Below are 15,183 nucleotides of genomic sequence, written 5' to 3'. Positions count from 1 at the left end.
TATAAATACTGTTTGTGTGTGGATTTCTACCCCATTGCTGACACTGGGCAGAGATGTCAACTGGTTTAATATGAAGCGGAAATAACATGAAAACCTTCAGCTCAACCAACCCAGGTTAGTTCATCAGAGTAAGAAATGGGAATTTTATGCTTGTTCCACTTTCATCTCAGCACACATACATGTAGCCTATCCTAAAATGGCATCTGCCTCAAATCACTAACTTCAGCGCTGTACTCCCCAACAGTCTCAACACTGTGGAAAGGTTTTCCTACGCTCTCCTAAATCTGACAATTATTTACCTCCACAATCACTGGTAACCGTCCATTTCTAACCAATCTGTTCCAAGCCTTCAGGATTGGGAAAAGTTTTATCAAATCATCCTGTAATCGCCTGTTATAACAAAAGACAAACTGCAGTTTTTCTGGATTATTCTATTTCTTCACGCCAGATATCTTCCTAATAAATCTGGACTGTTCCTTTGTTGTCTCAACACCCTTCTGATTATTTTGAGTGCAGTATTCCCACTGTGACATGAGTAAGGTTTTAAAAAGATTTGCCATTACAACTCCGTGTCAATACTCCATATCTCCAGCTATAAAACCCAGTACTTCAGTTATTTTTGAAAAATTATATCCACTTGAGATGCTGCTTTTAATATCATATGAACCTGACGCCAAGTAAAAACAAGACCAATTAAAGAATGTTTGACAGTGAAAAGCAAGAATTCTTAAAAACAACTTAAAGGGTCACCCAGTCATTCAAAATTTACGACGGTGAACTTCTTTAAAAATTGCTACATAAAAACCAAGTGCAGCACAAATGTCTGCAATGTAAAAGCTAAGAAAAATGGCTGCATCAGAAAACAATGATTGTTGATGCCAAGTTTGATTTTTAAAAGCTTTTAAATTGCACAGAAGGGTAAAGAGGTGGGACAATTCTACAATTTTGCGATTCAGGGATGGAATGAATCAAATACTGATGATTTTCATTTTGCCACACAGGAAGCATGGTGGGAGGAAAAGTGTGTCTGAGCAGCTTTCAAAGAACACTGGTAAATTCAGGAGCACTGATCATTGTGCAGTGGTGAAAGGGAGACAAGGCTGAATTGGGAATAGAACACAGATGACTAACAATCAACAATTCACCATTCAGCAATAAAAGCAGTATTGCAAAAATTTCTGCCCAACAGCAGATTATCTATTTAAATCATAACTTGGCTTAATTCAGTTCAATTATTTGAGGGGACTGGGAAACTTTTGGCACTGACCAGGGAAGTAAATAGTTTACACATGGGGGAAATGTGGAAACTCCGTTTGTGATCACAAGTAGTAAGTCATCTTGGAACGTTGATGGATAAAGGAGATTAAGGATGGAGACATCAGGGGTAAGAAGCAACAGCTGTTGATTAGTCTCACAAGAGATATGGAAAAAATAAAGAATGGAAAAAACGTTTAATTGCTTTCAGAGCAAAACAAGAGATCAAAATTAAGCAGTTCAGTCACTGTAGTGCACTATTGTGATAAGAGCGCAGAGAGAATTGAAAAATCAGAGCACAAATCCATTGAATATAGGATGCAGGGGAGGAGGTAGTTATTGAGAAGAAGGGAGAAGAAAGGATTATTTCTCCAGGGAGCAAATAAATGTAAGATGAGTCATCAACTAAGATTGAATGATATGAGAGAGAGTGAGCCATAAAAATAATTTTGAAGTGGCGCTCCATGGCGGCAGCTTGTAAATGGGGGGAATGAAATCACCTTTCCGTGGGAAATTTAGTTAATGACTTACTAGTCATGCTAGATCAACAAGACGGGAAGCATCAACTTTCAATCTTACTGTGTTCTCCGCTAAGATCCATTACACTAATCAGCAGGTGGTCAGGAAGGCTAATGGGATGCTGGCCTTCATAGCGAGGGGGATTGAATATAAAAGTAGGGAGGTCTTGCTGCGGCTGTATAGGGCACTGGTGAGGCCGCAGCTGGAGTACTGTGTGCAGTTTTGGGCGCCGTACTTACGCAAGGGTATTTTGGCCTTGGAGGAAGTGCAGAGGAGGTTTACTAGGCTGATACCAGGAGTTGAGGGGGTTGAGCTATGAGGAGAGGCTGAATAAACTAGGCTTGTACTCGTTAGAGTTTAGAAGAATGAGGGGAGATCTCATTGAGACGTATAAGATGATGAATGGGATGGATAGGATAGAGGTGGAGAGACTCTTCCCCTCAGAAAGGACAGTAGGACTAGGGGGCACAGCCTCAAGATAAAAGGGGGGCGGTGTAGAACGGAGTTGAGGAGGAACTTCTTCACTCAAAGGGTGGTGAATCTCTGGAATTCTCTGCCTGTTGAGGGGGTGGAGGCTGCCTCGCTAAATATTTTTAAGACGCGGGTTGATGGGTTTTTGATAAGTGAGGGGATTAAGGGTTATGGGGAGAGGGCGGGAATGTGGAACTGAGACACGACAGATCAGCCATGATCTTATTGAATGGCGGGGCAGGCTCGAAGGGCTAGGTGGCCTACTCCTGCTCCTATTTCTTATAAGAACATAAGAAATAGGAGCAGGAGTAGGCCATCTAGCCCTTCGAGCCTGCCCCACCATTCAATAAGATCATGGCTGATCTGTCGTGGCTCAGTTCCACTTTCCCGCCCTCTCCCCATAACCCTTAATCCCCTCTCTTATCAAAAACCCATCAACCCACGTTTTAAAAATATTTAGCGAGGCAGCCTCCACCACTTCAACGGGCAGAGAATTCCAGAGATTCACCACCCTTTGAGTGAAGAAGTTCCTCCTCAACTCTGTTCTAAACCGCCCCCCTTTTATCTTGAGGCTGTGCCCCCTAGTCCTACTGTCTTTTTTGAGCGGGAAGAGTCTCTCCACCTCTATCCTATCCATCCCATTCATCATCTTATACATCTCAATGAGATCTCCCCTCATTCTTCTAAACTCTAACGAGTACAAGCCCAGTTTATTCAGCCTCTCCTCATAGCTCAACCCCCTCAACTCCGGTATCAGCCTAGTAAACCTCCTCTGCACTCCCTCCAAGGCCAAAATATCTTTGCGCAGGTGCGGCACCCAAAACTGCACACAGTACTCCAGCTGCAGCCTCACTAGTGCCCTATACAGCTGCAAGACCTCCCTACTTTTATATTCAATCCCCCTCGCTATGAAGGCCAGTATCCCATTTGCCTTCCTGACCACCTGCTGCACCTGCAAGCTGGGTTTTATGTTCTTATGTTCTTAGGGCAATTCTGGTTGGGCAAGCAGTAGGTAAACCATAAACCTGTTTCCAAGCTCTCAGGACCTAAATCAGCAGTGGGGTGTGGCCATGCAAAAGTTGTGTGCATCTGTGGGAACCTGATGGAGATTTTTCAGTGATGTGACAGATTTCATCAGACATCTGGGCTGACCAAACAGAATGTATTCTCCAAAACCAAGCTTAGAATTGCAATTATATAAAAACAAAGTTAATCTGAGAAGTCTGCTCACCCTTCAAAACTGGCAAAAACATGAACTGAACGGAAAATGGAAAGATAGAGTCATCAGAAGGTACAATACAGTTTTGTTGTGATTGACAGACTCAAGGTACCATCACACTACAAACAAGCTTTAAATGAATACCAAGACTAGAGCATGAGGTTTTTTCTTCAAATGGTGGGTAAAATAGATTCAATCATAAGAACATAAGAAATAGGAGCAGGAGGAGGCCATCTAGCCCTTCGAGCCTGCCCCACCATTCAATAAGATCATGGCTGATCTGTCGTGGCTCAGTTCCACTTTCCCGCCATCTCCCCATAACCCTTAATCCCCTCTCTTATCAAAAACCCATCAACCCGCGTCTTAAAAATATTTAGCGAGGTAGCCTCCACCACTTCAACGGGCAGAGAATTCCAGAGATTCACCACCCTTTGAGTGAAGAAGTTCCTCCTCAACTCCGTTCTAAACCGCCCCCCCCTTTATCTTGAGGCTGTGCCCCCTAGTCCTATTATCCTTTCTGAGTGGGAAGAGTCTCTCCACCTCTATCCTATCCATCCCATTCATCATCTTATACGTCTCAATGAGATCTCCCCTCATTCTTCTAAACTCTAACAAGTACAAGCCTAGTTCATTCAGCCTCTCCTCACAGCTCAACCCCCTCAACTCCGGCATCAGCCTAGTAAATCTCCTCTGCACTCCCTCCAAAGAACATGCTTGCCTGCATGATTAAAACTGATGTGGACCAATCATTATTTCGTAAATTGAGTGTGTGTCAGCATATGATCTGTTTGTGAACACAAGTTCTCACTCAACTGATGAAAGAGCCTGAGACTCCAAAAGGTAGTGCTGAATAAACCTGTTGGACTTTAACCAGGTGTTGATAGTTTTAATCACAGTAAGAAGTCTGAACAGCAGTGAACATATGGATAGTGGAGAGCTTATTTAACAAGCTCGTCTTGTACGCTATTTAGTTAATGTTCTCTTAAAAACATCTTCTACTCTCAAATTAGTCACTTTTAAAATTTTGCCTAAAATATTTCATAAACTGATTCCATTTCTCTGGCAGACTGAACCCACTTTGGTAGGAATAATGGTAGGAAGGACTGTTACTTACGTGGCGAAAAACTGCAGCATGCAACGGTGCAGAGGGACCTCAGGGTCCTTGTGCATGAGTCGCAAAAACCCAGCCTGCAGGTGGTCAGGAAGGCAAATGGGATGCTGGCCTTCATAGCGAGGGGGATTGAATATAAAAGTAAGGAGGTCTTGCTGCAGCTGTATAAGGCACTGGTGAGGCCGCAGCTGGAGTACTGTGTGCAGTTTTGGTCGCCGCACTTACGCAAGGATATTTTGGCCTTGGGGGGAGTGCAGAGGAGGTTTACTAGGCTGATGCCGGAGTTGAGGGGGTTGAACTATGAGGAGAGGCTGAATAAACTAGGCTTGCACTCATTAGAGTTTAGAAGAATGAGGGGTGATCTCATGGAGACGTACAAGATGTTGAATGGGATGGATAGGATAGAGGTGGAGAGGCTCTTCCTGCTCAGAAAGGACAGTAGGACTAAAGGGCACAGCCTCAAGATAAGGGGGGGAGGGAGGTGGTTTAGAACAGAGTTGAGGAGGAACTTCTTCACTCAAAGGGTGGTGAATCTCTGGAATTCTCTGCCCGTTAAAGTGGTGGAGGCTGCCTCGCTCAATATTTTTAAGACGCGGGTTGATAGGTTTTTGATAGGCAAGGGGATTAAGGGTTATGGGGAGAGGGTGGGAATGTGGAACTGAGCCACGACAGATCAGCCATGATCTTATTGAATGGCGGGGCAGGCTCGAGGGGCTAGGTGGCCTACTCCTGCTCCTATTTCTTATGTTCTTATGTTAGCAGAGTCAAATTAGAATGCCCTGATCAACACCAAGCTACACTTAAACACACATCCTAACTAACAAAAGCACTCATTTTTATCTCCAGTTATGTCAACTTTTTCAGGCTCATGAACACATTCCACCTTTCACAAATTCCAACTTCTTCCCCCAAAAGCGTCACCAATCCTAATTTGCATTTCAATGGAAAGCCAATCCATTAACTTTAAAAACCTCACCTTCACACAAGAATTCACGAATGGGTTTGACACCCTCTGAAGCGCTTTCCATCCTAGAAATCCACCGCACAGCTTTAGATGTTTTAGAGATACGATAATCCATCCAAACCATCTGTTCAAAAGTAGGCTACATAACCTGCATCAAATGCTCCTAATTCCTCTTCCACCATTACTATTCTCGAAGTTAAACGTGCAGTTCTCCCTCCGATCTACTCTTTGTGAATCACAATATTGACATGTGGTAGCGCACTTCAGACAGTGGCAATGTTTGGTCCACTAATGTTACCTCCTGCTGACTAAACATTCCTGCATTAAACATGGATATCTCACCAGAGCAAATTTAACAATGGCTTTCCAGAAGTACTATCAAAAATGCACTTGTAGTGTAAATTGGCTCCAAATGAGCTGACCACACAAAGTCAATGTGGTTGAACGTTCTACAGGGAGCATTGGTCAGTATGAATTGATGTTACGAACATTTGAATTGCTGATATTTGGAATAGTTCCAAAAACATTCACGACCAATTATGAAGTTTCAAATTTCCTCCAGTCAGTAAAAATCATATAACAAATGGACAGGGATCATTAAAAGCTTTCACTGAAAATAAAATTCAAAAGGTTCCAATTTACTTCAACTTGGGCTGTTAAGAAATGTGAAACCAGAAACATCTAGGTTCGCCTTTATTGGCTACTTCACAGCAATAGCTCCACTAGTGGTGAGCCTCAGGGGTCAGTGCTGGCACCACAACTCTCCACAATATACATTAACGATTTGGAAGGAACTGAAGGCACTGTTACTAAGTTTGCAAATGACACAAAGATATGTAGAGAGACAGGCAGTATTGAGGAAGCAGGGAGGCTGCAGAAGGACCAGGACAGGTTAGGACAATGGACAAAGAAGTGGCAGATTGAATACAATGTGGAAAAGTGTAAGGTTGTGCTCTTTGGAAGAATGGAGGCACAGGCTATTTCTAAGTGGGAAATGCTTAGAAAATCAGAAACACAAAGGGACTTGGGAGTCCTTGTTCAAGATTCTCAAGGTTAGCGCACAGGCTCAGTCTGTAGTTAGGAAGGCAAATGCAATGTTAGCATTTATATCGAGAGGGCTAGAGTACAAGAGCAGGGATGTACTTCTGAGGCTGTATAAGGATCCGGTCAGACCCCATTTGGAGTATTGTGGGCAGTTTAGGCCCCACATCTAAGGAAGGATGTGCTGGCCTTGGAAAAGGTCCAGGTTCTCAAGAATGATCCCTGGAATGAAGAGCTTGTTGTGTGAGGAACGGTTGAGGATGCTGGGTCTGTACTCGGAGTTTAGAAGGATGAGGGGGGGGATCTTATTGAAACATACAGGATACGGCAAGGCCTGGATAGAGTGGACGGAGAGGATGTTTCCACTAGTAGGAGAAACTAGAACCAGAGGGTATAACCTCAGGCTAAACGGACAATCCTTTAAAACAGTGATGAGAAGGAATTTCTTCAGCCAGAGGGGTGAACCTGTGGAACCCTTTGCCACAGTAGGCTGTGGAGGCCAGATCGTTGAGTGGCTTTAAGACAGGGATAGATAGGTTCTTGATTAATAAGGGAATCAGTGGTTATGGGAAAAAAGGCAGGAAAATGGGGATGATAAAAATTACTAGCCAATTGAACGGCAGAGCATACTAGATGAGCCAAGTGTTCTAATTCTGCTCCTATGTCTTATGGTCTAAACCAGATGTCGAAACCTCTGGCAGGTTCAGGAAATTGCCATTGCTCAAGTACTGACACTGGGGGAGAAAAATTGCAGTCACGAGCTTCTTAAATTTCAGGAACTGCAAAGGTTGCAGAAGTAAAAACTGCTAACAAAAAAATTCCCCAAATATGTTCTGCCTACCATTTGCAATTTTATACTCTGCGTTGCTTGATTTCTACTGGAAATCAAATTCATTTCCACTGCCTTATGTTCGAGGATGGTTTTAAACTAATTCTCCCCATTCAAATTGATTTTTGATTTCAATTGCAGATGCAAAAACAGTTTAACAACAAAAACACTTGATTGCCAATGTGAATTGCGACCCTAAATAACACATTTTCACCCAATTCAAAACCCACAATGTAAAGATAAGTCTGGTAGCCTTGATATTAAATGCACTCAGAAGGGACTTTGCCAAGCAGAAGTAATGACTCAGGAAGTTCCAAGAAGAGTAAAGGCCATGTGGTGACTTTTACAATCTTAAATTTTGTGCTGTGTGACCTCTCTGGTTAAAAAATCTGCACCCTATAATAAATGGCACGCTCAATATAATTTGGAATTGTTACATAAAGAGAGAGGAATGGTTCAATCATCCACTAATGACACCAAGATTGGGGGAACGGCAAATTGTGCGGAGGGTGTGGAGAGTCTGCAGAAGGATCTAGATAGGCTGGGCGAATGGGCCAGGAAATGGCAAATGGAATTTAATGTTGGCAAGTGTGAGGTGGTCCACTTTGGTAGGAAGAATGGTAGGAAGGACTATTACTTACGGGGCGAAAAACTGCAGCAGGCGACGGTGCAGAGGGACCTCGGGGTCCTTGTGCATGAGTCGCAAAAACCCAGCTTGCAGGTGCAGCAGGTGGTCAGGAAGGCTAATGGGATGCTGGCCTTCATAGCGAGGGGGATTGAATATAAAAGTAGGGAGGTCTTGCTGCAGCTGTATAGGGCATTGGTGAGGCCGCAGCTAGAGTACTGTGTGCAGTTTTGGGTGCCGCACCTGCGCAAAGATATTTTGGCCTTGGAGGGAGTGCAGAGGAGGTTTACTAGGCTGATGCTGGAGTTGAGGGGGTTGAGCTATGAGGAGAGGCTGAATAAACTGGGCTTGTACTCGTTAGAGTTTAGAAGAATGAGGGGAGATCTCATTGAGACGTATAAGATGATGAATGGGATGGATAGGATAGAGGTGGAAAGACTCTTCCCGCTCAAAAAAGACAGTAGGACTAGGGGGCACAGCCTCAAGATAAAAGGGGGGCGGTTTAGAACGGAGTTGAGGAGGAACTTCTTCACTCAAAGGGTGGTGAATCTCTGGAATTCTCTGCCCGTTGAAGTGGTGGAGGCTGCCTCGCTAAATATTTTTAAGACGCGGGTTGATGGGTTTTTGATGAGAGGGGATTAAGGGTTATGGGGAGAAAGCGGGAAAGTGGAACTGAGCAGCGACAGATCAGCCATGATCTTATTGAATGGCGGGGCAGGCTCGAAGGGCTAGATGGCCTACTCCTGCTCCTATTTCTTATGTTCTTATAGTCAAGATCCAAACAGGGGCAAGGGTTTAGAGGTTTCAGTCTGCAATGTTTGATCAACATAATACTAAAATCCACTTTCTCAGCAACTATGCAGTATGAGTAGGCAGCTGTGTGCAGAGTGCAGTCACATAACTGAACAGCTGCAAGTAGCCAAATGGCAGCATTGCTCTAGTACACTGCAACAATTATTTGCAGCCTCACATCAAGTTACAGTTATGCATTCTCCAATGTTTCAATAATAGCCTGAATTTTGTGTGTCTACGGTAGCAAAACACCCAAAAGTGCTTCACATGAGCATTATCAAACAAAATTTGGCCTCAAGCCACAGAATATCAAATGAGGCCATTTGAGTTGAACTGAAGAACAAAAAAAGGAGCAATCACACTGCAAGTGTAGTGCAGAATCCAAAACAGTTAGATCGAGATAGAAGAACTCTTGATGTAAGTAGATTGATTAGTGCCAGGATTTCAATTACACTAACCGGAGGAGAAAACATTGATATAAAATAATTTAGAGGATACAGCATTGTTAAAAAGCATTCAGAGTATTTTAGCCAGTATGTATCAAGCTTGAAAACAGATGGGCACTGCTGGACTTTGAAAATGAATCTCATCAGGTAGAAGAACATTTTGATTATTGATATCACAATTCAAATAGTTATTAAAAATAGTTAGATCACGAGTAAATTATTAAATAAGAAAAAGACCGTTTTTCCAAGTTGAAATGTGGTTTTGCAAAAGTGGACTTTACAAAGCTACTTGAAAGTCAGTGGCAGATTAGTGGGAAACATTTAAAGTGAACATAAGGTCAGCTGGTAAGTTGCGGTAACACGAAAATGAAAGAATTTAATAATTGGGACTATGTTCTAGTGAATGTATTAAAAAGGGAACAAACTTTTTAAATGGGAATATTTAAATGTTGGAATGTTTAGCCCAAGAACACTGTAAACATATTTACCTAAGAAGTGGATAACAACAGTGCATTGCATATCAGGAGTTAAAGCACAAATAGGAAAGCTTCAAATAGAAGGGTGAATTTCACACTTAGATTTTAAAAGGGTGAGCTCATGCAAGAAACACCATTCAGAGGGATCTCTAAGACAAGCAGTTCAGATAAGTAAACATCAAAAGAAAAAGGAGTGCATCAGTGGCAGGATTCATCCTATATGGGGAGCCAAGTTGAGCTGAGCTGAGCAGAGCAGAGTCAATCAAAGATCACAATCACAGCCAGCTAGTGCCTGGAGAATCCTATTTGAAACACCAGTTGTTTCTAGTCTAAAACAAAAGCAATCCCACAAGTCAGAGGTACCAAGTGTGATAACTACTACTGGATTTTGCATATAGTTTTAAACCTATGGGATGTTATTTGAGGTTCAGTTCTGAGTTTAGGAAAATAGAGGGGTTTGGAACTAATTTAATCTAAGAACGTTGTAACCATTTTTTTAGTTGCTTTTTTTTGTTGTGTTTTCACTGTTTAATAAATATTTTGTTTAATTATTACAAGACCTTTACCTAACTGTGCTTCAAATCTTTCATCTTACATAGCAAATTGCAAAAAATAGTTAGGAACCAGCATTCCAAATTTCCCTTCTGGGAACCCAAACTTTTCCAGCCACAGAACTCTCTTGACCTCCCAAGAGCACTTGGGAGGAACTTTTGAGAAGCATTCTTATGACATTGAAAAAAAATCAGAAAATGATTATTGCACAGAAGGTACAATGTTTTTCTATGATATATGCATAGATTTAGAACAAAAAAGTTCTATTCTTTAACAAATATGCCCGAGTTATTTTTGTCATTTTTAAATGGGAGCATCCAATCTCCGAGATGTCCCAGTTCCTTTCAGGGTTCCCATGACCACACATACAGGCCCACCCCCTCTTCGCAGACAGACTACTGCAAGCCCCTGAAAAGGCCCTGATGTTCCACAGAACCCAATCTGGAAATCCTAGTATTAAACAATGGCTACATTCTTAAGAGTTCAGAAGAAATTTGCTTACGCAAAGAATAAGGGTGGACTTCCAAATCTGTAATCCCCATCCAAACACGCCAAAGAACAAACATAGGAGGTGGCATAAGGGAAGGATGTCTGATGCCAAGAGCTCTACATTGAAACACAAAGGAATACAAGGAGAGATAGCAAAGGCTACGCCCCTGACAAAAATCCTGGTTGTAGTGCTGAAAACAGATTTCCAGATGAGCAACCCCACTCCTCCAGCAAAGTTATACCAGTCAAGCTACAATACTGACATTCACCCAACAAAGTGGAAAATTATCTATGTTCTTTCTTAGCACTGCTGCCTCTCAGCGCCAGGGACCCGGGTCACTGTGTATGGAGTTCGCACATTCTCCCCATGCTTGCATGTGTTTCTTCCAGGTGCTCCAGTTTCCTCCCACAGTCCAAAAATGTGCGAGTTAGGTTGATTGGCCATGTTAAATTTACCCTAGACAAGATGTGGAGTTACAGGAATGGGGCCTGGGTGGGATTGCAGTCGGTGCAGACTCGATGGGCCAAGTGGCTTCCTTCTGCACCGTAGGGTTTCTATGATTCTTTCCACAAAAAGCAGGACAAATCGAATCCAGCCAATCACCATCCATAAATTTATTCCTAATTGTTTGGCGTGCCCACATTAACTTTCTTTGATGCTTGTACAAAAGGTCACCAACTCCCCAAGAATACCAACATTTCCCAGTCTCACCACTGGAAAAGAAACATTCTGCTCTTCTACATTTTCTACCAAAATGGGTAACTTCACCTTTCTGAACACTTCAGCATTAATTTAGCAGATCTATTTTTCATTCACTCAAGTATCCTTTAAAATACTCACGCATATACAAAACAATTACTTATTGAACACTCGTCTTAATTTCTCATTTTTAAAAAAAAATGCATCATCCGAGATGCTGCACACCATATGGGATTCACATTCATTGAAAGAAGCAACAGTCAATTTCTCTGTTACTTAATCTCCAATTAAATCTAGACAAAACTGATATGACTACTCAGATATATAATGAATAGTGGTGGGAAAATTCTATATATAATTTTTAAATTTGCTTTAATCACCATTCATACAAGTGGTAAATAGTCAAGCTGTGGGATAAATGAAACTGCATAGTCATCCTTTCTCCCCAGCTGCCTTTCTTCAATAATAAGTGTCTAGTCCAAGACATACTGCAACTTAAGTATTTTTTATTCCTTCAAGTCTATTCAAAAAAGGGTCACTTGATATTCAATGCATTTACCAGTAGAAAACATAAGAATTGAACCATACAGGTCCAGATTTATGCGAGGAATAAGTAGTGTAATAGCAACAAGTCTCAAGAATTATCCATCTAATGGCAGAAAACCCAAATTCCCACTCCTGCCTGGCACACAGCAACCATTCACATATACTATATGTATATTGAGCAAAAACACAAACGTACACTCTGCTGTGACACACTTGCATTTGAACAGCTTGTTAAAACTCATGTAAAAGACAGTCATCTACAAGTATAAATACTTGCAAGAAATCCCAGCAAGAAATTGCTTAGAACAAAGGGGATGGGAAGTGTGCTGGTGGAAAAGAGATTTTTTTTTAAAAAACATGAGAACTAAAACAACTTAAATATTACCATTTCAATTGCAATTATCAAAGAGGGAAAATTTTCACAGCACAAAAATTTAAATATTACAATTAATTTCTCTCAACTTGAAATTTTTCCTGAAATAGAAGTGGAGTTGAAAGTGTCAACATGCCAGTGTATAAAGCAGTGGCACATATATTGACTGCAATGTCATGAATCTTTACTTCCCTATTTAGATACACAATCATTCAGAGCCCTCAAATTGCACATGTTCAGGCATCACTTCATATTCACAGCACAGTTGAATTTAGTGTTTCGACTGCATGCTGTAAAAAAAACTTGATGCATCAATTCCAGTTCTACTAAAATCCAGAAAAGTATACTGCAGAGAGCAACTGATTTACCAAGTTCTTCAGACTACCAACAGTTAATCTAAAAGCACTGCACAACTAGCATACTTCTAACTTAGCAAAATGTTTCCCCAATCAACCCTAATTAAAAGGAACAATGAGCAAAACAGAATCCTCAACCCAAGTGTCATTTATCTGTTCTCCAAACCGCTTATCTGCTGATTTAAGAGTTATGCTAATATAATTTAAACTTGGCTATAAGTTGCTGCCATAGAATAAAATAGTACTAGTCAGTCGTCAAGACAGAAATAAACCCCAAAAATTTAGTCTTATAGGTTGACATACAGGATCTCTCACACCCACCCACTGCTATTAGTAGGAACAGAAAATTTGGCATTCAGCCAAATCTCCATTCACTGCAGCAGGACTGGAGAATCCCAACCAGTCAGAGAATTCCAGCTGTAATAATTCTACAGAATTCAAACGTTAAAATCTACATTACAAAATTCAAATTCATAATCAGTGAATAATGAATGATTTAACAGCTTCATTTTTTCCACTGGAATTATTTACCCCTTAAAATGTTTGCCTGCAACACGTTGCTGCTCAACTTTCACTGTGTGATAAGGCACGGGATCACACAGTTCCGCTTACGGCAAGCAGTAGCTGGGATGGAATACATGTCAGCATTCCACAGGCCAAATTGCCTCAAAATATAAAATGTAATCAAGTTAGCAGCAATTGATTTTTAAATTTTGGTTTCCGATGGTTCTATTTGTGCCAACTTATACAATTGAATTAAAACTTAATAGCTTTCATGAATACAGAAATCACATTTCTTCGGGCTTCTCATTACAAGCCACTGTGCTACACATTGCTATCTTTCACACTTCCTTCAGTCATTTTTTTTTAACTTGTCAAATTACCACTCCCTTTGGCTCGGCACCACAAAATCTTGTCATTTAACCTTTCCAATCATCCACGCCATCATAGGCCTTCTCTATTATTCTACCCTCTTTTATTCAAGATCTATTCCATGTCTAACTTTTCCCATGATGTGGAGATGCCAGCATTGGACTGGGATGGGCACAGTCAGAAATCTCAACACCAGGTTAAAGTTCAACAGGTTTATTTGGTAATCACAAACTTTTGGAACGCTGCTCCTTTCTCAGGTGCCTGATGAAGGAACACCATACTGAAGCTCGCAATTCCAAATAAACTTGGGACTTAACTGGTGTTGAGATTTCTTACTGTAACTTTTCCCAGTTCTGGTGAAAGATCATAGACCTGAAATATTAGCTGTTTCTCTCTCCAATGATGCTACTGGGCCTGAGTTACAATTTGTTTTTATTTCAGATGTTTATTGTTTGCAATATTTTGCTTTTCAGCTATACAAAGTTGGCTATTTTCACTTCTGCATGCCTAGCTTGTAATTTACATCATAATCAGCTACACTTTACAGCTCCTTTAATGAATTTACTATCAACCTATAATTTAGCTCATGTCGTTTAAATTATATTTATATAGTGCCTTTAATATAATCAGTTTCAGAAGCATTACACTGGGATACACAGGTAAGTGTGTAGACTATAAGTTAGTTCAAAGAGAGAGGTTTTAAGGAGCAGCATGAGGTAGAGAGGCAGCTACGTGTAGGGAGAGCTTTCCAGAAATAGGGGCCAAGGCAATCAAAGGCACAAGCACCAACAGCAGGCGCATCAATTAAAACTGGGGATGCATAAGAGGCCAGAAATAATGGGGCACATATCTCGGAAGGCTGTGGGCTGGAGAAAAATACAGATGTGCCGGGATATGACTATGGAAGGATTTGAAAATGAATCAGTATTTTGAAAGCAAGCTAGACTTGGAGATAATGTAGGTCAGCAAGTGCAGGGATGATTCATGAAGTCTTGAAGCATGTTAAGATACAGTCAGTAGCGTTTGAAATTACGTCAAGCTTATGGAGAGTAGAATGTGGAATACTAACCGGGGTCTTCTGGAAAAGTTCAAGGTTACAAAGGCACAAATGAGGATTTCAGCAGATCAGTTTTACGGAGGTGGAGATAAGCAGTAATTAGGGACGACACAACTGAGGTCTGAAGCTCACCTTGGGACCAAATGTGACATCAGGGTTCTGAACAGACTGGCTTAATCTCAGTCTGTTACCAGGGAGATTGAGTTGGTAGCAAGTGAGCAAAGTTTGGAGCAGGGACTGAAAACAACAGCTTCAATATCTCCAGTATTTAATTAGAGGAAATTTCTGCTGTGTGTGTACTGGATGTCAGATAAAGACAGTATGATAAATTTAACAACAGTGGGAAGCTGAGAAAAATGGTGGTGAACTAGAGCTGGGTACCTTTGAAAACTGTGTGTCTTTGGATGATGTCACCAAGGGGCAGCATGAAGTTGAGAAATAGGAAAGGATCAAGGACAGATCCTTAGGGGGGGCCACAGGGATAACTGTG

General features: G+C 41.4%; 1 protein-coding gene across 13 annotated transcripts in view; it reads right to left on the bottom strand.

Moving 5' to 3' along the window:
• Positions 1-15,183, bottom strand: part of arvcfb (ARVCF delta catenin family member b) — a 347,569-nt gene that overhangs the window by 217,987 nt on the left and 114,399 nt on the right. The window lies entirely within an intron of this gene.

The sequence above is a fragment of the Carcharhinus amblyrhynchos genome, chromosome 20, assembly GCF_965287045.1.
Source record: "Carcharhinus amblyrhynchos chromosome 20, sCarAmb.v2.hapA, whole genome shotgun sequence".
Classification (NCBI taxonomy): domain Eukaryota; kingdom Metazoa; phylum Chordata; class Chondrichthyes; order Carcharhiniformes; family Carcharhinidae; genus Carcharhinus; species Carcharhinus amblyrhynchos.
The sequence above is the reverse complement of the archived record's forward strand: the minus strand, read 5'-3'. Positions and strand labels throughout refer to the sequence as shown.